This window comes from Amphibalanus amphitrite, unplaced genomic scaffold, assembly GCF_019059575.1.
Source record: "Amphibalanus amphitrite isolate SeventyFive unplaced genomic scaffold, NRLGWU_Aamphi_draft 000454F_arrow, whole genome shotgun sequence".
NCBI classification, from domain to species: Eukaryota; Metazoa; Arthropoda; class Thecostraca; order Balanomorpha; family Balanidae; genus Amphibalanus; species Amphibalanus amphitrite.
Genome location: NW_024881948.1, coordinates 353106 through 374813, shown reverse-complemented (window position 1 = coordinate 374813; position 21708 = coordinate 353106). Strand labels below are relative to the sequence as shown.

The 21708-nt window shown below is 53.8% G+C and overlaps 1 protein-coding gene across 5 annotated transcripts in view; it reads left to right on the top strand.

Annotated features, from left to right (window-relative positions):
• Positions 1-783: 783 nt before the first annotated feature.
• The window catches only part of LOC122391787 (sodium channel protein para-like), a 93997-nt gene continuing 73072 nt past the window's right edge, over positions 784-21708 (top strand). For 3 of the 5 annotated variants that reach the window (XM_043386032.1, XM_043386031.1, XM_043386029.1), the window contains exons 1-2: positions 800-1009; positions 18835-18895. The gene's annotated coding sequence lies outside the window, so the exon portion shown is untranslated. Of the gene's footprint in view, positions 1010-18834; positions 18896-21708 lie in introns of all 5 variants that reach the window. The other 2 variants (XM_043386033.1, XM_043386030.1) reach the window with 1 other exon arrangement.

Genomic DNA, 21708 nt, shown 5'->3' with positions numbered 1-21708 from the left:
ATATTATATCTTGTGTAGCTCATATGCCGAGAGCTACTGTAAGCTTCATTGAACGCGATGGGCCGGTCTGCTTTGACAGCAGCGACCGACCATTCTTGGAAAGTTCGGGCTATCTCCTTACGATCCGGGAAGGGCTGCTGCTCCCGATGGCGGTGCCGCCATACCGACAGGCTGATAGCTAGACGCCTCAGTTGGGGCTCCATTTTACACCAGCCTTACTCAGTGTTTTACTGCGATGTGCTTGTAAAGCCTTTGGAGGATGTGATAGTGATTGTGTCAAGTGATTATTCTCAGCAGCTTTATCATTGCGTATCTAAAATGTCAATGTCGGGCAATGTGAACCCCTTTGGTAACTATGATGCTTTAGCACGATTTGTGGGTGTCAACGGATTCTGCGATACCAAAACACGACATTTAGATGTGCACAGAGAGGCCCAAAATCCAGCAGAGGGCAGCGTCTTCTGGGCCCGCTGATTGGAAAGAGCGGTAGCGACTGAATGGGTGTGTCGGGCCGGCCGCTCGGACCTCCGCGCCGGGTCAGGCGGCCCTGGGCTCCGGTCATCGAGGGGGAACACTGACGGCTGCCGTCAGATCGGGGGTGGGGGTGGGGGGTCTGGGGGGGGGGGGGGGTCCGACCCCGTCACCGTCGGCCGGTGGGCGGCGGCGGCGGCGGCGGCGGCGGCGGCGGAGCGCGCTGCTGACGACTCAAGGATCGATCCCCGGCCGGACGGAGGAGGCAGCGCGCGCAGCCGGCCGCCGGCGCCGCCTCGTATCGAGCGCACTAGTCCGCTCGCGACGGCCGACAGGGAGCCGCCTCTGGCGCGCCGCGCCGCCTCAGGAGCCATCACTGACCGGAGACAGACCGCCAGCCGCCCCGGCAGCCGCCCGTGCCGCCCAGAGCACCGCCACCGCCGCCGCCGCCCGGGGAGCGACCCAGCGCCGCAGAGGTGACCGCCGCCGCCCACCGCCACCCGCCGCCGGCCGTGTCCGATCGACCTCCGCCACTGCGGTAAGTGGCGCGGCACCCACCGGCGGGTCGGCCAGGCCCAGCGGCGGCATCCGCCGGCGGATAGGCCGCTCCCAGCCGTGATGCCGCCGCCCTTCAGTCGGCTCAGCAGCTCCCACTGTGCTGTGGTAACGCTGGGTTCCAAAAACCCTTCCAAACTGACAGAATGGAATTGATTTCCACGCATTTCTTGATGCGTCATCAAAACGGCAATTTTAAATCATATGTGATTAAAGAGGCTGCGTGATGTGTGTATAGTTATCGAAAACAAATTAAAAGGTCATTTATTTACTTGTTCCATGCACTTTTTATTTTATAGCTTCAAATGTAGGAATTACATAATGTTTACGCTTTGTCAGTGCTCGCATGTCAAATTCACTCACAACTCTTTATAAGAGCCGAGAGGCTAGGGTGATTTACTAGACAGTCTTAAAACGGGCAGTTTTGAGCTCGCTCAACTTTTATGCCAAAGGAAGAACCTAAGCTGTTTTCGCTAAAAATATGAAATATTTTGCCAATAGCTAGCATTTCTGGTGATTATAAACGTAACAACCACGTATCGTTCGCAGCAATCGCTGGTTGGTAAATGCTCTGTATCTCACCTTAAATGTTGATAAACAGGCTCATTAAATTATACCATTATCAATCATCAATCAGTCCCGTCCTTCCAACCTTATGATCAATAATTATTGGTTGTGTCCTGTTGGCTATACACTTGGCATATTTTTTTATTGCCTCACCATAGAAAACTCAACAGTTCTAATGCAAAAGCTCGACTGACAATTTTGATCATTCGCTGCATTGTTGTGCACAATGGAGGAACCAGGCCTAGACAAGAGCGGTTTTGGATTTGGGACTAGGTCTGGGACTGGATCTGGGGCTGGGTTCGGGACTGGTCCTTAGGTGCGTTGTTACTGCGGCTAGAGTTGGTACTGGAATGGTCGCTGGGCTCACAGCTGACGGTAGGACTGCGGAGGAACATCGGCGGGACAGGGACTAGGGCCGCAGCCGGGCGGAACGACTGGACTGGGGGCGGGGGACTGGGCTGGGGTCGCACGGTACCTGGGCGGGGCTGGGCGAAACTGAGGCCGGGGCTGGGTCTAACGCCGGGTGGGGACGGGTCTGGGTCAAAGGCCGGGCGGGGCCGGGGCCTCAAGTTGCTTGGACGACGCGGCCAGCCAATCATATCGTCGCCTGACTGAGAATCGATTCAGCAGCTCGACACAGCCGAACTCGATATTATTCATACTCGAGCGACCACTATTCATCGGGGATATATCTCAGCGAAACGAGCTTTTAACTCGTGATTTCTGTGTCGGAATGTGAGGGCTCTGAGCGGGAGAGGCTGGCCACCACTGCCACAGAGGCCGCCCAGCGGATAGACAGACGGGTTCACCAACCAGCCTGAGACAGACGTCCGACGCATTTGTGGGGCTGACTGCGCACCACTGCCCCCGTCCGGCAGCCGGCAATTTCCATTAGATGAGACGCGAATAAAGAGTTTCAGTGGCAGACAATGTGACAATTCATGTAATATCCAAGGTATGTAGCATCCGAAATATGTGAACTTTTGGAAGAGTATCAACAGCCCAAAAGCATCGAGTATTGAGTGACAATAATAATAGCTTTTGAACGAAACAGCATAATGCTGCTGGTAATTAGTTGTTAAGCTCAACAATCGTACAATCAACAAACGGCGGCAGTACAACAATATTATGAACGTAACAACTTTGCAGGTAATACATCTCTCCATGCCTCATCCTTCACCCAGCTGGTGTGACAGAGTATTCTGCTGACCACTGTCCTATTCAGGCTGTGTCCACGTCCCATGGAGCCACCAGACAGCCACCTCCTCGCCTACTTATATATAATATCATCGCTCAACACCGAAACCACGGCCAGTTTCTCACTCGGCATCTTCCCTGAATTACATCCTGAGCTGTATCGAACTTCCCAGTACCAATTCCTTCGTGTCCATTCGCTGACAAAATTGCCAGAATGTGGTATATGCGCCGACTCCGACTTGCTATTCGTATTGACGTTTCCACTCGGCCATTCATGCCATCATTATCATCACAATGACCAGCGTGGCAGTGTGTTGCCATGCTCAGAGTCGGCGCCGAATGCCGGCGGAATATCAGCAAATTGCTTATTGCCGCGATATTTGTATTGCCCCGGGCTGTCTGATGTTTAGACAAAACAAATTAGCATTGGAGTGTTGAAAATGAGCATGAATATTGCGCTACGCTTATATAAGGTACTGACCTATGATATCTCAAGCATATCCAGGACTTTTGGGAAGCTGTTTGCTTGTGGCAGCTAATTTTTTGAATGCTAAGTACATTTTGCGCCAAACTCAATGCTTAAAATAAACCGGTGAATGAAATGTGTAAAAAAAATGAGTGAATAAACAAAACAGCTTTCTTCTAAAATGCGCTTAGTTTTAAGTATGAGATAATTGCTGCCACATTGCTTGTATTTTAAGCACCTGTATGAACCAAAAAAAATTCAAAACATTAAGTGGCTGCCCATACAAACAGCCTTATATCGGAGCACAACATTTGTCGTCATAAATCCCTGCACGTCATACATAATGATCTGTTCACAACAGAAGAGAAGCTGAGGCATTTCACGTCACCTGCGTTTAAATTAGTAACACCTGCTACAGTGTGATTAATCTGTTGGCGCTTACTGGCAGCCGGTGTTATCAAATAAAGGTCTGTGTTTTGCGGCTGACCAAGGGGATAGGCCCTATCATTCGGGGTCTTCGATCTAGAGGGACTTTAACAACAGGGGTCTTCAACCGAAGGATACCCCACCCGCTGAGGTTACTGGCCAAAGGGAGGCTCGAGAGAGAGAGAGAGAGAGAGAGAGAGAGAGAGAGAGAGAGAGAGAGAGAGAGAGAGAGAGAGAGAGAGAGAGAAAGAGAGAAGAGGTAGGGAGGGACGGAGGAAGGGAGGGGAAGGTGGTAATAGATGACAATTTGCTCTTAGCACCTCCTTTCTGCCACGAGGCATTGTAGCAAGAATTAGCTATAGAGGGACTTTCTCGTGCGCGGACCACCACCTTGCGCTGCACCTCCACTTCCAACACTGAGGTAAGCGCCTTATCAAATGCTATGCCACCACCTAGCGACATATCCGTATTCATTGTGTGTAAAAGGGAACTGTTGCACCAAAATCATCAAGTTCTCTAGCTAGACCTAGTAGATATATATCAGCTGCTCAAAAATCGAATACCGGCATGCTACTAACAATTCTATATGTAAATGCCTGACAGCGCAGACATCTTCGCTAGTATGTACCCGCGCCGTCATATAGCCTCATATCGATTAACTTTTAACCGGATGTACCAGCACTGCACCAGCGTTCGTTCTCTATGAAGCACATGTTATTGCTATTGAAATAGGTAAGTACACAGCAAGTTCGCAGAGCTTTATTTCAGCGCCGGGCGAACCCGTTCGCCCGCCGACGCGCCCTCCGGCACAGCCTACCCGCGCGCTGCGGTACAGTCTACCTCCGCAGGCTGGCACAACTAGAGACATCTAGCGAGCAGCGCGCGAACTGCTACCGCTCTCGTAGTTTGCCGGGCGACGGGCACCACAAACTTTAGGAGAAACAATTTAATTACATCAAACTTCTCAACTTCAATAAAGGATTGATTGCTGATAGGACTGAAAATGCTCTACATTTATAACTTATGTACAGTTCTTGAACTTGATCATAGGTGTCGTTTTCAATTCAATAGGCCTGGTAGGGCCCGGCCAAGCCCCACCAATTATTCATGTATTTGAGCTTAAGCGTTATGGTATTGCATGGCAGGCATGGTTTTGGTATGCTAGAATAATTTGAGCCCTACCTATACATTTTGAAAAGTGGAGCGCATAGAGATCATATTAAACAGAAATTTAGGCTATTATAAATCCTGGAAAACTGCGGGAATACGTACCTATTATTGAAAAATACGCCTACTTTGTTTAACTACGGTGTTCATAGTGAAATAAATATTACTGGGTCGCATTGAGCTACATCAATGAGTCTTTAGGTATATGAGCCGCATTAATGCCTGTCATTAACCTAATTTTGATAATCATCAGATGACCAAACATTCTAAAATTAGCATTGGTCGGCCTTCCCTCGTTGACATACTCGTCTGATCCAACCATGTACCTAAAGATGGGACCACATACGATGGAACCTCATTCCCCTGTGCCGTGGAGGATTACAGAATGGTCGGTGTCGGTGTCGTTGAGCTAATCCTAGTGATCCACGGATTCGAGCATTTTTATTGATATTCATCAAGCATGTTACCAGCCAAGTCAAGTCCTTAGGTCAGAACATTTTGAACAGACACCGGCTGTAAATGACCGTGTTTGTATGTGACGTATGACGTGTCTGGTGGTGTTTTATGAAGGTGGCCCCAGGTGCAGGTCGACGGGGTGCGGTGCCAGAATCAATGCCGGTTCACCAGGCCGCCCCGTCCGACCGGCATCGATTGTCGACGCTGGCGGCAGCGGCAGTTTCAGCAGCAGAACCAGCTAACAGCGGCAGCGGTAGCGGCAGCGCCAGACAGCTGCTGCGGCAGCGGCAGCAGCAGGAGACAGCAGCAGCAGGAGACAGTAGCAGGTAGCAGCAGCAGGTGACAGCAGCAGGAGACAGCAGCAGGAGACAGCGGCAGCAGGAGACAGCAGCAGGTAGCAGCAGCAGGTGACAGCAGCATGAGACAGCAGAGGCAGCAGCGGCAGTTTCAGCAGCAGAACCAGCTAACAGCGGCAGCGGTAGACAGCAGCTGCGTCAGCGGCAGCAGCAGGACATAGCAGCAGCAGGAGACAGCAGCAGGAGACAGCAGCAGCATGAGAAAGCAGCAGCATGAGAAAGCAGCGGTAGCAGCAGCAGCGGTAGCAGCAGCAGCGGTAGCAGCAGCAGCGGTAGCAGCAGCAGCGGTAGCAGCAGCGGCAGGATACAACAGCAGCAGTAGCAGCAGCAGCGGCAGCGGCATCAGTGGCAGCGGCAGCGGCAGCAGTGGCAGCGGCAGCGGCAGCAGTGGCAGCAGCAGCAGCGGTAGTGGCAGCAGAAGAACCAGCTAACAGCAGCAGTGGTATAGCAGCAACGGCAGCGGCAGCGACAGGCAGCAGCAGCGGTAGTAGCTGCAGCAGCAGGAGACAGCAGCAGCGGCAGCAGTGGCAGCAGCAGCAGCGGTAGCAGAGGCAGTGGTGGCGGCAGTGGCAGCAGCAGCAGCGGCAGTAGCAGCAGAAGAACCAGCTAACAGCAGCTGCGGCAGCAGCAGCAGCAGCAGAGACAGCAGCAGCAGAGGCAGTAGCAGCGGTAGCAGCGGCGGAGGCAGAGGCAGCAGAAGAACCAGCGAACAGCAGCAGCGGTAGCGGCAGCGGCAGCGACAGGCAGCAGCAGCAGCGGTAGCAGAGGCAGTGGTGGCGTCAGCAGCAGGGACAGAGACAGCGACAGTAAAGGCAGCGGCAGCGAACTGCGAAGGCAGCGGGGATGGTAACGGCAGCGGCAGCAGCAGGGACCTGGCAGAAGGACAAGGAAACTGGCAAGTGGCAGCAGCAACAGTAGCAGCGGAGGCGGCGTAGACATTGACAGCAGCAGCAGCAGCAGCAGGAGCAGCAGCAGCTAAAGCGGCGTCAGTCGTCGCTGCTCTTTCCGTTGCTTCTTCACCGCGCTGTGATCTGCCGGGCCGACCCGCCCACCTTCCAGGGAAAACCTTGCCAGCAGGGTGCTGCCCTAGCGTTTGGCGCCTGGCGACCATCAGGCATGGCTGAACGTGCAAGAGTTAAGAGTAAAATGAGGTAGGAGTTAATTGTGTTTCGAATGTGTCATTCTAGCTTAGTTGTGCGTCGGCGAGTGGGCCTGAATTAGTACTGTTTCGTTAGCGACAGAGACACGTGGAGGGACGGAAGAAGGGCGACGTTGTTCATGGGCGGAAGCCGCCTGCTGGCCATGTGTGGACGGGGTGAGAGGCGGCAGTGAGGCAGAGAGGGCGCAGGCGAGAGGACGGGTCCGTGTGTGGTGTTGGTGGCGTTGGAATGGAATGGAAATAGAAGACTAGACCAACTCGGACTTTTGTCGGAAATACCACAAGCTATTTCGGCATTTCTCTGGTTCAAGCGGTGAGAAGATGCCAGGTGAGAGCTCTGAGCCTGGTGACGGAGGCACCGGAAGAGCAGTGATGGAGGCGACGCCGGCGTTCGACGCCAGAACCATTCCGGAATTTGACGGAACTGGGAACGTCGTGGAATGGCTGGAGCAGGCTGCTCTCCTGTGCGAGCTACGCGCGGTATCGTTGATGGCGGTGCTGCCGACTCGGCTGCGCGGTGGTGCTTTCGCGGTGTGGTCGCGAATGCCTCCGGAGACTCGCCATCACCTGTCCAGTGTGAAGGCCAAGCTACTGAGGGCCTTCGCCATGGACCCATTCACAGCACAGGCCGAGATGACCAGACGCCACCTTCGTCCCGGAGAAACAGCAGACGTCTATCTGGCGGCGCTGCAGCAGCTCGCTGAGCTGATGGGTGGTCTCCCCGAAAGGGCCATCGCGATCGTCTTCGTCAACGGACTGCCGGAGACTGTGCAGGCCTCGGTCCGTGACGGGCTCGGGGAGAGCTTCACGCTGGAGTATGTCCTGGACCGGGCGAGAGCAGTGCTCTCCAGGGCGACGGTCACTGCGGCGGGGCCGGCGGCGGCGGCGGCAGCGGCGACGGCGGCGGGCGGCCCGTCGCCCCATCACAGTGACATCTCAAGGTCGGCTCGCCGGCCGGGTCCGATCCGCTGCTGGACCTGTGGCCGGCTGGGTCATGTCGCCCGGATGTGCCCAAACGGCTGCGGCGGGGGAGCTGCATCAGCGCAAGCGTCTCCTCCGCCGCCCACCGCGCCGGCAGCAGAGCGCCGGTGATCATCATGCTACTCAACGGACGGCCGTGTCACGCGCTGGTGGACACGGGCTGCGAGGAAACCGTGGTGTTTGTTGGGTGTTTGAACAACTGGGATCAGTGTGAGATAAATATGACGGCGGTGAATGGTAGTGCGGTGCGATGCTGTGGGAGGGCAGATGTGAGTCTGGAAGCACAAGGCCGCCGAGCTGCGGTACGTGCTGTGGTGGTAGCGGAAAGGCTGATGGGTGTCGATGTGTTGCTGGGAATGACCGGATTGGAGGCGCTGGGCGGTGTGTTTGTTCGGGCAGGAGAGGTGCGACTCGGGGGCGGCGGTGTGACGAGAGAAGAGCGATCGGGGTGTGCCGGTGTTAGGGCCGAGTCGAGTGATATGTCTGTCGCTGTGGTTCAGGCGCGCGGCCCGGGGCTCGGGGACGGCAGTGTGACGGGAGAGGAGCGCTCGGAATATGCAGGTGTTCGGCCTGAATCGAGTGGTTCATCTGCCGCTGTGGTTAAGGCGCGCGGTCCGGGGGACAGACGGATCGAGACGGCGGACTTTCTGGCAAAGTTCAGTGCAGGGAAGTGGACAGTGTGGTGGAAGTGGGCCAACGGCAAGGAGCCCGTGAGGCTCGCAAATACTGTGCCGCAGTATCGCGTGCCGGCCGAGGCGCAGGGACAGTTCGATGACGAATTGCAGTTGTGGATAGATGAAGGTTGGCTGCAGCCATACGACGAACGAGAGCACGGACCGGTGCGCGGTTTGATCCCGCTCATGGTGGCGATTCAGGAGGCCAAGAACAAGGTCAGACCGGTGCTCGACTACAAAGAGTTAAATGAGCATCTGGTGCCCCATACGGCTGAAGCCGATGTTTGCCGTGACCAGCTCCGCAAGTGGCGCCGTCATGGAGCCAATGTTGCTGTGATTGATCTGAAAAAGGCCTTTCTGCAGCTACACGTGGCTCCAGAGCTGTGGCCATTCCAGACAGTGATTGTTGGTGGCCAGAGATATGCTTTGACGCGCGTCGGGTTCGGTCTGTGCATTGCAAGTGACGTCATGCGAGCAGTGGTCAGGGAGGTATTAGATCAGGACCCCGATATGGCAAAGGCTGTGCTACCCTACGCTGATGACCTGCTGGTGAACGAGACGTATGTCTCGTCCCAGCAGGTAGCGCAGCATTTTGCCAGCTACGGACTGGAGTGCAAGCCGCCGGAGCGCGTGACAAATGAAGCGGGGGCGAGAATGCTGGGACTGCGCGTGAAACAGGGCTTCGACGGCGCACTGCGATGGACGCGGGACGACGTGACACCGTCAAAGCCACCTGAGGTGTTGACCAGGCGCGCGGTCTTCGCTTGGGCAGGTCAGCTGACGTCACACATGCCTGTTGCCGGGTGGCTGCGACCAGCCGCTGCCTGGCTAAAAAGGACGGCGAACAAAGCGAGTGACGACTGGGACTCACCGATCGGTGACAATGACTTGCTCAAACAGGTCACTGACGTGGCCCGGCGGGTGACGGAGCGCGACCCAGCACGGGGACAGTGGTGCGTCTCCGGCGAATCTGTCACCGTGTGGACTGACGCCAGTGCTATCGCCCGCGGCGTGGTCCTAAGTGACCCTGACACGGGCGAGGTGATCGAAGACGCCGCGTGGCTGCGCACCGAGGTGGACACCGACATGCACATCAACTTGTCTGAGCTAGATGCTGCGTTGAACGGTGTCAACATGGCCGTGGCGTGGGGTTTCAGACGGCTGGACCTGCGCACGGACTCCGTGACCGTTCAGCGCTGGCTTACCGACGCGCTGACAGGCCGAGCCAGGCTACGCACCAAGGCGCAGTCTGAAATGCTGATACGGCGGCGGGTGGCAGTGTTCATGCAGCTGGTGACGGAGTACGGTCTTGCCGTGTCGGTAGAACTTGTGCCGTCAGCGAATAACCGAGCCGATGAACTGACAAGAGTGCCAGGGGAGTGGCTGAAGGTCAAACCGCCAGAGGCCGTGGGCGTGGTGGCCGCCGTGAGGACAGCGCGTGCAGAGGACATACAGGCGGTGCATGAGAGCGTGGGCCACCAGGGGGTGCGCCGTACTTGGTGGTACGCGCGCCGAGAGCTGGGCAGCGGGGCCGTGACGAAGTCGGCGGTCCGGGCGGTCGTCAAATCGTGCCAGGTGTGTGCGTCCATCGATCCTGCCCCGTCGCGGTGGAAGCACGGCACCCTGGAGGTCGACCGTACCTGGGAGCGGCTGGCGATGGACGTCACACATTTTCGTGGCAAGACCTACCTGACCGTGATCGACTGCGGACCGTCGCGGTACGCAATGTGGCGCGAAATTCGCCGCTCTGACGGCAGCGAGATCGTCGGGCAGCTAGAAAGCATCTTTTTAGAGCGAGGGGCGCCGGCCGAGCTTTTGATGGATAACGCGACGGAGTTCAAAGGACGAGAGTTGAAGGCGTTCGCGGCGCGATGGGACGTGAACTTGAGTTACCGCGCAGCATATGAGCCTGGCGGGAATGGTATCATCGAGCGCCACCACCGCACCATCAAAGTGATGGCCACCCGTCAGGGCTGCACCGTGCCGGAGGCTGTGCATCGTTATAATGTCACGCCCAAGGACGGCTGTGATATCGCGTCGGCCCCCGTACACGGCGTGTACCGTCAGGCTGGTAGGGACTTGTGTGTACAGTCACATGGAGGCACATCTGTTCCTACTGCCCGCCAGCCTGGAGTATTTCAGCTCGGAGACGCGGTGTGGATTCGGAAACGGGGTGATCGGTGCACCGCGGTGTCCAGGGAAGGCACGGTCACTAAAATCGTCTCACCGCAGACGATAGAGGTGGACGGTGTGCCGTGGCACGTCCGAAACGTGCGGCATCGTCTGGTCGATGACGCGACAGTGATTGCGACAGAGGACGAGCACGGGCAGATGGACAATGACGTCCCTTGTCCGGTTCCGACCGTCCGGGCGCCCGGGCGGCTGGCCATTGAGGCCCCGGCGACGGCCCCGACGGTCGCGCCGACTAACGACCCTGCCGGGGACCCGCAGACTGAGACGGGAGGTGACGTGAAACTGGAAACGGACACCGAAGGCCAAGGTTCGGCTTTGGAAAATGAAAGGCAAAGTGACCGCAGGGATGAGGCTGAGGGACCGGCGGAAGGTGGGGGTGGACCGTGTAACGATAGTGAGACACTGAGAAGGAGTGCGCGCTGGAGACGGGCGACACAGCTGTACGGTGACCCCATCCCGAGCGAGACGGTTGAGTGAATGTGTTCCTTTAGGAACAGGGGGGAATGTGTTTCGAATGTGTCATTCTAGCTTAGTTGTGCGTCGGCGAGTGGGCCTGAATTAGTACTGTTTCGTTAGCGACAGAGACACGTGGAGGGACGGAAGAAGGGCGACGTTGTTCATGGGCGGAAGCCGCCTGCTGGCCATGTGTGGACGGGGTGAGAGGCGGCAGTGAGGCAGAGAGGGCGCAGGCGAGAGGACGGGTCCGTGTGTGGTGTTGGTGGCGTTGGAATGGAATGGAAATAGAAGACTAGACCAACTCGGACTTTTGTCGGAAATACCACATTATATGAAGTGAGGTGTGAATGATTTTATGTTACATGTTAATGGATGATTAAGTATGAAAACTTGATATGATACTTATAATGATAAGTAGGTATGATTAAGATGATTAAGTTAGTGCACTAGGCGTTCATCGACTTATCGTCTAAAGTGAAACCCGAAATTCAAAGTTTCCAAAAATCAGCAAAGTACAACAGTTTTCTAGACATAAAAAATCGGATACGTGATGTTCTCACTGTAGGCATCACATTATCGAAATTATCATATCGCCTAAGCGCTATTTATACAAGTTTATTGAAGAAAAAAAAAACCAGCATGTCTTCCAGCATGTCACACATGTCTTTCATCCATACATTCCTTTTGGTTCCCAATGGTTGGCGGCGTATTTCCTGAAAATTAAGCGTTATGTTACAGCTTACCTGCTGGCTGAATAGCAGCGTCAATACCGGGCTGCGACTACGTCGGACGATGGATTGATGACGTCATAAGACCTTAGCGCCCGGATCCGTATGACGCCAGCAAATCACATTAAAGCCCGGTCAATGCAGCGCGCTGGACAGAGAGACGATCCAATTCGATAGTTCAACTCCCACTGACTTCGTGTCACGGGAAACTGATTGACCAACTCTGCACTTAAATGAATGAATACACTTGCGAACTAGTTTAAGTGCACGTTGCAGCCAAATGCATTTTTATCCAAATCTATAAGGCTGTGCTATGTTTCTCGAAGCCTAAGAAGACCTGAGGCAGAGGGTGTTCCTTGCGCTAAATATTCACGTTTTCCAAGATCTAATGGTGTTCTTCTACCGATTTCTGTCTTCTTTTGGAATTTATTAATTGCGTTGTGCCAACTATCAATATGACTTCAGACTGCCGACTTAATTTGAGCATTTCTGTTCATCTTGCTAGTTTTAAGAAACCTCGAAGGCAGGAAAAAAGAGTAAGGTTAGAAAAGATCCCCTGGAAGGTGCATCCCAAACTGGGCGTCCGCAAACATCTCCCAGCAAATCGCGGTGCTCCGCAGGAAACGATCGCCCAGAGAAAGGATCTTAGGATACAGAAATCCTCGCACATGGTCCCAGCGACTTTGAACCCGGCCTGAGCCGAATATCTATATATTGGGCGAGGCAATGACTTCTAGGCGTGGAGCAGCTGCCGGGGGCATCATTTTGGCTGCACCTCCTCGCAGAACTGCGGCCGCCTCCGTCGTCTCTCGCTGACCACTGCTGACCGGTCTCCGTCTCCGTCCCTGAGTGTTGGTGCCGGTCGGCCGGCCCTGTCCTGGCGCCAGTGGCACGGACGCACTCATCCTCCACCCTCCAACAACTACTCGCCGGCCCCGCGGCCAACTACCCCGCTCCATCAGTGTACCGGACACGGGAGGCGGCCCGCCCCTCCCTCTGAGAGAGCCGACCACTTCCTCTCCCCGTCCTCAGCCCCCGCGCCCCGCCCCTCGTGTCCCTCCCTCCCTCCCTCCCCAACCATGCGACCAGTCACGGCCGTGGAGGGGTGACGGAGTCTGAATGGCACCATCATTCACCTCCGCTGGAGGCCAAAAGAAATGATAAGCAGAGCTGATGTCTCACCCGCTCAGAATCATGTAAGCCTTGCTCGAGAGTCGAAAGGTGCCGATGCTCCTGTAGTTTTTGTAGTAGTTGTATTCCCTTGTGGACGTTATTTTTCATCATGTTCCATGATGAAACGCTTCTTGTTGAACCTGATACATAACACATATAGCGTGTGTCCTATTCATGTTTTGCATAAGAAAAGCCGTTTCAGCCAAATGCGATATGCTATAGCAGCACATGGACTTTGTTTATTTTAAGCAAAACATTTTCAAAAAATGATGTGTCGGCTTTGGGTAGTCAACACTACAAGTACAAGCAGCCGCCCATTCAACCAATAAATAGCGTAAATATCACAGGTCTTATCTTGAAGTATCTTGACACTGCTGCTTTATTTTGCTGCAATGAACGGCCAGATTGCTTGTGATGCTCTTTATAGGTGTGTGCGTGTGCGTCTGTAAGTACTCTGCAGCATTTTGTGTTGTGTCTGTGGTGCTACTGGCACATCTTCCAGAGCTTCTACACTGGTTCTCTGCGTAGACGGACTGGTGCACACAGCTCTCATGCCATGGTTTTGTTCACTGGGAGCGGATGTCCAGCAAACACTCAAAATCTCCAGTGTTCGGACCCGGTCGGATGGACCCGGCCCGGTCGGAGCGAGGGTCGGGGCGGTACTGCGACTCAACGAGACCGATGTTAACATGTCCAGCCGACACCGGACAGGACCGGGCCGGATCGGGCCGGGCCGGGTCGGATCACAGGGGCCGTCGGTCGGTCCGCCGCCGCCGCCGCCGCCGCCATGGGGGATCGATAGGCGTTGGGCGGCCGCGGCCGCCGCCAGGGGGCGTCACTGAGCCGCCCTGCCGGCCGACGGCGGCGGCGGCGGCGGCGGCGGCCAGTGCTGCGGAATTCGACGGCCGTCCGAGGGCCTGTGCGTCGAGCGGGACCGGGCGTGGCCGGCCAATGTAGGGCGAGTGTGGTGACGACACGCGGACAGGGTCGATAGACAGGTGAGGCCAGATCCTGATTCCACCGAACTCGATAAGAGTTAGATAATCGAGAACAAAAGAATGAATGGGAGAATGAATGGGCTTCCTCCCCGTTCTTTTGCCTCTCTGTGTGACATGGAGTACAGTGAGCCCATCGCTCATGGAAGGGGGATGGGTTGCCGAGCTAGCCACTGAATCAAAGGGAATGGGCAACATTGAAAGAGAGAGAGAGAGAGAGAGAGAGAGAGAGAGAGAGAGAGAGAGAGAGAGAGAGAGAGAGAGAGAGAGAGAGAGAGAGAGAGAGAGAGAGAGGGCGAGAGGGAAGAGGACGGATGTCTGAGGGTGGATCATTGGTGGACTGCGTTGAGAGTGAGCCGAAGATTGGACGCTGCTCTGTGATGGCTCCTGTCGATGATTAGACGTCTGATGATTGTGGTCCGATGACAGGAGAGTACTCTGACCTGACATTTGCTGACCCGACCGAGTGTCCGGCCTCGGGGACGGGTGTCGCCAAAGGTGCACCGTGCCATCTGATGATTGAGGTCAGGTCACAGCGGAACATGCCGGTGAACACAAATGACTGCGCAGTGCAGGAAACGAACCTCTGGGACCTCCGTCGCACTCACATTTACAAATCTGCTGCCTAACAGGGCAGCGGGAGCATGTTTATAAAGTTATTTCGCAGTGGTTGGTGTTCAATGCTTATCAGAACGAATAACGATGCAATACACTGGAAGTGCAGTGCTGGTATTATTCTGCTTTGGCATGAAACTGTTATTTATATTTGTAGAAGGCACACTTAAAATTCGATTCAGATACCACCTATATGCGTCAAATTACACCACACAATTTAGTTCATCACGCATATATTTCTTAGACGCATTTACAAAGAAGGATTGTAAAGGGCGTGTTGAAGTTGAAAGACAAGACACAATGTTAGGAAGATACAAGCTTTGTATATTATAACCGCACTTAACCCTATTCCTGGCGGGCTCCGCCGGGACAAGAAACTGGCGGGGGGCCGATTCGGCCCCCCCCCCTGAGATCTCGAGAACGAAGCAAGATAGCGACAAGCGGTAAACGGCATCGGATACGCATGGACAAGGTCTACAATTTTTACTAAGGTCATTTTCAGGTCAGGTCAAAGATGACGTCACAGGGGTCGAAAAAGTCAAAATGGCGGCGCTAGATATATAGAGAGTTTTTCTCGAATAACTTTCGAATTAGTCAAGATAGGAACAAACTAAGGGCATCATCGTGATCCTCTCGTCAATCCGCATCGAATGATATATATGTTGACCTCGAAAGGTCAAGGTCAAAGGTTGACCTCAGGTCACGTGACCTCGAGGTCATCATGTATATCATTCGATGCGTCTTGACGAGCTGAACACAATGAGACCATCCACGCGTCTGTATCTTGTTCCTGTACGGAGTTATTGGCCAAAAAACCTTTGGTGACCTTTGATGACGTCACATGACCTCACAGATGCCCAACAGCAAAACAGACCTAAAGGTAGTGAAGGTTGATCGTATATGAAGTCATGTATGGTATATGGGGCCATTCCGACCCGTTTTAGTGGTAAAAACAGGGAGTTGATTTTTCCCCCATTGACTTATAATGGGGAGGTCGCGAAACTGACCTGACCTTAGGTCACCGATATCAAAATTCCGAGATATACAAATTGCACATAGTGGTACCCTAACTAAAGCCTGAAGAGAAGAAATTGATCGGTCAAAAACTCTAGCTCTGGCGTAATTGCAAACTTTTCTGAGGTAGGGTCACCAAACCGCCTCTGGTGACCTGACCTGAGGTCAGATCAACTCAAAATTTTCAGACATGTTGCGTAGAAGCCTTTTAGGAAAAGTCAGAAAATTTGAGCTTCCTAGCTCAACGCGTTTGGGAGAAATAACCAAAAAACCTCAGGGGGGGGGGGCTCCTGAGGCCCCCCCCCCGCCAGGAATAGGGTTAAAAGATCATTGGAGGCTAGTGCTACACACGAGCACACATCCGTCTGAGATCATGCATTTCAGACGAGTTATATGCCTCACATCAGCTTTTTGTGATTGAGGCAAGGCACACCAAAATTTGTGCTATCGAATTCGCTAGCTTTCCGGATCTGCCGATTATTTGATTGCACTGTTAAATATTCGAACCAACCGTACCATTTGCGAGCGATTCTGCCGAGGGTTTATGCCATCCATCATAGTTCTATGGCCGGTCTAATGGAATGTGGAGATCTCTCCGAAGAGCTGTTGAGTTCATCAGATCGACGAATCAATCAGAAGGCCGGCCAAGCTATGATTGGCTGACGGGCTTATCACCGGCGCGGACTCGATCCTCCGTGCCCCAGAGAGAGCTCGGCGGTCTCGCCTTGGAGCCGGATTGGAGATGACGCCAACACGTGGCAGTTGACGGCGACGCTGCGGATGGTCCCGATTGCAGACGATGACGGCTGTGGGTCTGCCCGGTTGGGGCCAGGTGCAGCATTACCATACGAAAGGCAGTCGAACAGAGATGGCATTAGCCGTTTTCACGACGGACTATCCGGCGAGTGCATCTGATTTGACCAAATCTGCACCTAATCTCTTTTACAGCAAATATCTTTATTTTGTGAATTTATTTCAGTGTTTTAATCAATGATGCTCTCTGATAACATGACAAAGCAGGCATATAAGCAAATAGTGCAACCCTAGCTGATAGCTACTAAGAGACACACTGAACCTGATTTGACCAAATCTGCACCTCATCTGTACCAGATGCGCACCAAATGTGTACCAGATGGCCGTCGTGAAAACGGCTATTAGCTTCTTCTCTGTGTGCTGGCTATTTGGTATCAGTATTTGGTCGGTCCCCCGTCCACGGTCCACCGTCCACCGTCCACCGTCCACCGACCACCGTCCACCGTCCACCGTCCACCGTCCACCGTCCACCGTCCACCGTCCGCCGTCCACCGTCCATCGCGTGGCGTCACCGTCCACCGTCCACCGTCCTCAGTGCTATCCAGTGCTATCGACCGGTGGCCGGCCTGGTTCAGCTGCATTGCGATGGAGCCGCCGACCGACAAACCCCCAACGGATTACTGGACGGAGGACGGGACTGGGACAGGACGGGACTGGGACGGGACAGGACTGTGACTGGATGGGACTGTGACTGGATGGGACGGGACTGGGACAGGACGGACTGGGACAGGACGGGACTGGGACAGGACGGGACTGGGACAGGACGGGACTGGGACAGGACGGGACTGGGACAGGACGGGACTGGGACAGGACGGGACTGGGACAGGACGGGACTGCGCCTGGACGGGACTGGGACAGGACGGGACTGGGACAGGACGGGACTGGGACAGGACGGGACTGGGACAGGACGGGACTGGGACAGGACGGGACTGGGACAGGACGGGACTGGGACAGGACGGGACGGAACTGGGACAGGACGGAACTGGGACAGGACGGGACTGTGACTGGATGGGACTGGGACAGGATGGGACTGGGACAGGATGGGACTGGAACAGGACTGGGACAGGATGGGACTGGAACAGGACTGGGACAGGATGGGACTGGGACAGGACGGGACTGGGAGATGGGGCGGAGCACGGGACGGAGGATGGTGAGGGGACAGGATTAGTGATGTCAATTGCGGAAAATCGTGATACCGATACCAAACCAAATGCCAACAATACCCATGGAAAAAATACCGAAACCGAACCGACTCGGGAATATGAAGGAAATACCAGCTTTTTACCAAATTCTCAGCCTCTCTTACATTAGAGAGGATTCATAAAACCAACAAAATACTAAATGCGTTCGCCCAAATACCAAGTTGGTATCGGTTTGGTATCGGTATACCAAAAAGTTGGTATCCGATTGACATCTCTAGACAGGATGCCTATATTGTATATTTTTGACATTATCCAACAAACTCAGACATACGTCCGCCTGAAGCTGACGTTCTGTGCGATCTGTAAGGGGCATCATGCCTTACGAACTGTCGCGCAGTTGTCTGTGGCAGTATGCGGGACAGGCGTGTGCCTTCCTTGGCGGCTCTCACAGGCTGACAGCTCGGCCTCATTCCGGGAATATAGCCAGCGACCACAGCTCTAATAATTGCTGCATTATTAAGTGCGCCCTGCAAAGGTCATGAGCGCGCCGACGATTAGTGGTGTGCTGACCTGTATTGGCGAGTTCGGCGCAGCGGCCGCGCTGGAGGTGACAGGACAGACAGGGAGACGTGCTCTGTGCTGCTCACAAGGACAGTACAGCCGCACAGTACTACATACGTGACTGTTCAATGTTTGAGCCAAGCGGTACTGTGTACGACATGGAGCATACTGCATTACCAGTGAACACTTAGAAGCTGTCCTTGCTTCTAGCGCTCAATGCTACATAGCTGGCTGGCCCGGGTGCACCGACAGCCAGTGTCAGTCGTGTGCTGAGATGTGTGAGCTTCGAAGGGCAAAGGCATTCAGTCGGACATGCGAACCAGAAACTCTCAATAGATGCCTACTCAGCCTTCTGCTTGTCCAGCAATGGCTGCCGCGTGAGCTCTCAGGCGTCCTAACAACGCCCGGCTAGTCTAGCATTCAAAAACAATCCTTCACTGCCCAATCTTTTGCTGATATTAACTATTTTAGGCATGTCTTAGAGCCATGTCTTCTGGCATTCTTGGTATTCCTGAAATATTCATTTGCCCAATGCTTTTGTCATCCAGAGTCTGTGTAATGTTGACGTCCGGCAGGCAAGATGGCCCGAATTACCAATTATTCGTTGCCCTTTGTAAGTGCCCGTGCTGTGCCGCATTCATCTGACCATTGCTCTCTATTTCGTTTCAGGTATGCATCTGTTCGCCAAGAAAAATGAATGCCGTATATGAAGAGCGCGAACTTTAAATGGGTAAGTTCAAAGCCATATGCACATCTATGCATGCGATAAAACAGCTTAATGTCTATTTTTGTCTGCGACGGTGCACAAAACGGCTTCTTTAGAGTGGAGGATAAGACGTTAGGTAAACATTGGCGTATGTAACGACGTCATCAAAGGGTTTCAGCGAACACACTTTGCTCAGCAAAATTTGCTATGCAGTGACAACGGCAGCGTTGCTGAGCTGTTGCAACGGCAGTGATCCATTCCATAGACACCATAGCGGTATTTTTAAAATTAAGTTAATATGCAGCACTTCGTTATTATTTTTCTTAGGTCCGTGAACAACATTGAAGGCTTTTCTGTAATACTAGGGTATAGGAATGAAAACGTACTTTGCCTAAGTCAGTTTTATTTTCATCTGTAACTGATAATATTAGTGCTTAATGCACACTAAACTTAGTCACTAACTAAAGGAGAATAAAGTGTCTCATGCCAACAGGCAGCATTTGTCTCTCTCTCTCTCTCTCTCTCTCTCTCTCTCTCTCTCTCTCTCTCTCTCTCCTCTCTCTCTCTCTCTCTCTCTCTCTCTCTCTCTCTCTCTCTCTCTCTCTCTCTCTCTCTCTCTCTCTTTACACCTCTTTTTTCTCGCTCTTCTCCCCATTCCTCCAGCCCACACATGGGCCGAACCATCTGCCTGTGTCGACTCGCTAAAGCTGCCATTTCCATACACTTCCCTCCGTTATGTGTAGGTCGGCAGCCAGCCAGGCGCCGCTTTGGATCCTGAGGCGCGGCAGAACTCGGGATAATGGCCTCCGGTTCGAACCGGCGCCGGCGATATGCGCTATATCTTCGCTCCAAATCTGAGCGGGTACGCTGGCAGCGATACGCGGGTAGATGGATTCGATTAGCCACGGTGTACATACAACATTGAACACGCGCCACATGACACGTACCTCACGCGGTATTTTTCTTTCAAATGGTTTTCTCTTTTCCACAAAGAAAGGACCATTGGCTATCTCCTTTACTTAATATTGAAATGTGGCTTTTTCATGTTTGAACAGTTTTCTTGTCTTGTCTTGATTGAATGATCCGTAAGAACTCAGGGTTGTGGGATACGGCGCCAGCGGCTGCTTGTTCCGGAAGCTATGTAAATTATACCAAATTTAATTAGAAGCGATCACCGTTCCCGCTATGGCGTATGTACACCAAACTGTTTTCCATAGAGCCCGACACTCTCCTTGCCTCGACAATCGACATCCTCCGCTACGCCGCTCAGTCGACCCTTCTGCATTGACTGTCGGTCGACGCCACCACCCGCAGATGCCCATTCTTACGCGACTGACCAACGCCTGACGGTTAGCCAACACTCTCTACACCACTGACCCACGCCTGACGGTTAGCGAGCACTCTCTACTCGTACACCACTGACCCACGCCTGATGGGCAACCCCCACCCTCATCATCACTGACCTATGCCGAATGGCTAACGGGACCCACGCTGGGTGCTCAACACCAGACTGTTGCAACACCTAGTGGTACTGTGCAGCCAATGTTTTTATGCGAGACGATGGAGGACTATTTCAGCAGTTCTCGGCAGGGTGCGAGTACCTAACCTATATAGCTTAGCAACAATGCACGTAATAAATATCAGCCTAGCTACGTCCTACGTTCTACGTAGTACGTACGCTGCAGGTGGCCAATACCCATTGTTTCTCCGAGTTTTGTCATCGAAAGAATTCCCATACTTGCCATGAAGAAGGTGTACGTGTGCCTTGCTTACGCACACGTAAAACAGTGGCCGCCGTAATCCAATCACCACCAAGAGCTGTGGGTGCTGTTTACCTTCTCTGTCAAACAGACAGCGCAAATAGGATTTTTTAACAAATAAATAAAAGAGATACAGGCATTTCAATAAAAAAGCAACTTCAACAAGGCTTCAGTAAACATAAGCAAATTTGGTGCAGCATCCATGAACTATAACTATTGAAGTACGATGCACTTCAAAAGGTCAGAAGTCAGGAATGAGGAGTCGACTGAAAAGTAAGCCCCAACTTCACGCTTGTCGGTATCGCTACTCGCTAGCATAAAATATCTGGGTGTGAAACGAAATATTTGTACGACGCCCTCTTCCGCTCCCCTATCCCTCCCACAGCCGACGCGGGACGCCACCCCTATTTGCCTAATAAGGAGGTTCATGTGAAGTCATCTTCCTTGTCCCGGCCTCTGTTGATATCTGCGTTCTCTGAAAGTCGCACGAATGCCTAGTCGTGGAGATACCCAGCCCGTGGCGTCTAAGGGGATGCTCGGTCGGGGACGGGGGATGGAGGGACGGTGCATGCCTCCAGATTGACTGGTCAGTAACGGCAGCGGTAGGTCTCCGAGGGCCAACGATTGCTGTCTATAGCTGCTGTCCCTGCTACCGCCTCTCCAGCCCATCGTTGTAATCGCCTCACACCGCCACTGATAGTGGCCCATCGTCACCTGTCGAAACCCATCGTCATCTGTCAAAGCCCGCCGTCACCCCTTCATCCCTACAGTCAAACTGACAGCATCAGCCACTGCCGTCACCGCCAACACAGCCAATCACAACACCGTCACATACATCGTCACCTCATAGTCACAGGTGCGTCACACTCGCCGTCACAGGGCTGTCACAGATCCCACACCCACCGTCACAGGTCCGTCACAGGTACAGTCACAGGTCTCACAGTTCTGTCATAGATCCTTTACAGATCTGTCACGGTCTTTCACAGGAACGTCACAGGTCCCTCACACAGGCCACTCTGGCCGCCGCCGCCAAACTCGCCATCGACCCCGCTGCACCGGCACGGCACGGCGGCAGGC